Genomic DNA, 2987 nt, shown 5'->3' on the forward strand with positions numbered 1-2987 from the left:
GGGGGGGGAATCCCTGCAGGGAGCCGTGAGTGACAGTCAGGGAGATGATCGAGAAGTGACCAAGCGACGGTATGTGTTCGCTCACTTCCCGATCTATTGAGCGGACGTGTGACAGTTTCATTGTCACACGTTGGCTCGAACTATGAGGTTGAGTGAAAATCACTCACCTCATAGTTCTCCTTTAAAGATCTAGAAGCATTGTATGCTCATGAGATGAAGTTCAGTCTGTCCCTAGTCTTTCAGTGGGCACAGACAGAGCTTCCTGTCACTTGGAAATTGCAAAGGCCTTCTACACAAACACATCTGAAGGGTAATACATTATTTTTCGTTATGCTGTGTGAATGGGAACACATAACAAACATATAGAGGGGTTTTCTCAAATGTGAGTGCAAAAGTGGAAATACACTTTAAAGTGTATTCAAAGCCCAAACTTTTTTTTTAGTTTTGGATAGATTGTTAAGAACCCCTATCAGGTATGTATTGCATCCCAAGTCTCTGCTGGGGAGATGTATCTTAATGGTCATTTTGAGAGAGACAGAAAGTAAAAGGAAATGTAAACTTTTACTTGTGAATGTAACCCTGATTGTTTTACCATGGTTACTATGACTACATTGGTCCACTGGTTAACCCACATTGCAGCAGTCCCCTTCCCCATCTTTCTCAGCTCGAGGGAATGGATGGTGCTCTGTGCAATCTTTGCCTTGGGTACCAAAGGACCTTGTCCTGGCATTGACCTCATAGTAAACCCATTCTGTTGAAAAAGAACAATTAAAGTTGTGTTCAATAAAAGCTCACGGACTGGAGTTTACAAGACTCTAGCTTGTCAGCAATGTCATTCAGAAAGGACTTGTAGAGTCCTGATACCGGCATATCTTAGTAAATACACTTCTTGAGAGGAGATGAACTTGCTAAGCACTACCTGACAGCTCTTCAGCTAACGGGAACTGGGAGAGAAATCTCTGCTCCTTAATGAAATAGGAACTTTTCATGTTTGCTTGTGTAAGCTTTGATGACAATTACATGATCTAATGGAGTGCTTTGGCACTGGCACAGGCACAGCATTCTTTAGTGTCATCCATTGAATAGCATAAAGGCGCCTTTCTCATTCTAAGAAAGATAAAGGCATAACATTATGTTTAGAGACGTCAGCCTTATCATTTTAAAGTTTACCTGTGGGTCATTGTACCCCTTAAAGGGTCCTGAAGTCCACAAAGCAGGCACCTGCTGTTGCATATATATTGTATGTAAAGGGATGGGAAGGGAAGAGCTGGGAAGGGTTAAATCCTCTGCCAAGTTTTTAATGTGCTCTGGACCCCCTCTGAAAAGATTTACTCTCTCTATTGGTCCTGGTGACCAATGTCACCACGACAGAACATAAAGGAAAATCCAGAGAGCATTGGGGTTCACCTTTACTGGGTGTAGTCAAACATGGTCACATCGGCACCCAAAACTCACCTGAATTGCAAAGTTCTACTCCCTGCAAGTTGCTACTGTATTTTAAATTTGGCGTGGCTTTGTGGGGCTCCAACTTTTGACATGATCTGTGAATGGAGAACCAGCCACCGCGGCAGAGGACTTGTAGTTCTTAACGGAATACCAGTGTGGTGATGTCACCACATTTGTAGTCCATTCATTCTTCCTCCCAGCCATGTTACTGAATGTCCGTACGCAGTCTGCAGGAGCCAGAGGATTTGACCCGCAATCTCCAGATCGTGGTTGCAATGCTTTACTGACTCCAGTGCAAAAAAATAATAAAAGGCCATTATATTTCTTTTATGTAGGTGTGTGCTTTTATATTATTTTAATGTGTCTACCAAAAACTAAAAATGTGAATCGTTCCTCTACAGCAGGGGTAGGAAAACTTCGGTCCTCCAGCTGTGGTGCAACTACAAGTTCCATTAGGCATTGGAAGACTCTGACATGACTCCCAGAGGCAGATACATGATGGGATTTGTAGGTTGACCACAGCTGGAGGGCCTACAGTAAAGTGAATACAGGCAATTTAAAAAATAATTTTCAACAAATAACACTTTCTAAAGTTCAGCAAAGGCACGAGGAAGGCCCTGTATGTTGCTGTAACTAGGTAATAAGCTGACATTCATCACTGCTTTAACCAGTGTTACATTCTGAGCAGAATAGCTGCTGGAGAGGCAATACCCACTCGAAGAAAGGGTCTGAAGGAGAATAAAACACAGCCTTCTGAAGAATTTTTGAGATTTATGAGTTGCAGAAATAAAATAAAAAAATGGCCCTCTCGGGTCAGTTAAGAATGTACAGTATTCATAGCAGAAACATGTAGCACAAGGGGTCTATTTATAAACAATTTATAAACAATTTGTAGGGGTTTTCACCCTGTGAATCTCTGTGTAAATTCCTTCCAAGTAAATTGAGGCAAAAACAAATATTATTAGCAGTGGCGACTCTAGGAACAATAGATACAACAGTCAAATCTGGGGGGGCACTAATAATTTTCATTGCATGTTGCAACCGCTGGGCACCGATGAGCTGATTTAATTGCGGATGGCATTGGCACCCCGCGGTTGTAACATGTAGTCCAACGCCGCCCACAATCCTCCATACCGCAACGGCCGGGCGCCGATGCCATCCGCAATTTAATCAGCTCTCGGCGTCCGGCAGTTGTGGAATACAGCAGGGGCTGACTAGCAACTTTTAGCCCAGGGGGCAAGTACAACCCAGAGGCCCACGGTGCAGCAACTTAGCCCACCCTCCAGCTCTGCCTTTTCCCCGCCTTACCCCCGCCCCTGGCTGCCATTTTTGGCATCCATGTAACACTAGTGTGAATGGTCGGTTGATGTGAGGACTGGTGATGGGCTCGGGCGTGTTCGCAGCTCCACGTGCCGCGCCCGCCAGGAAGCTGACAGCGCCGCAGCGCCAATGACAGGTACTGAGACATTATCCCAGTCCGCAGCTGCAGAGATCGGGATATGTCTCAGTGCCTGTGATTGGCGCTGTGGCGCTGTCAGCTT

The sequence above is a fragment of the Nanorana parkeri genome, unplaced genomic scaffold (assembly GCF_000935625.1).
Source record: "Nanorana parkeri isolate BGI_ZX_2015 unplaced genomic scaffold, ASM93562v1 scaffold1121, whole genome shotgun sequence".
In the NCBI taxonomy this organism is placed as follows: Eukaryota; Metazoa; Chordata; class Amphibia; order Anura; family Dicroglossidae; genus Nanorana; species Nanorana parkeri.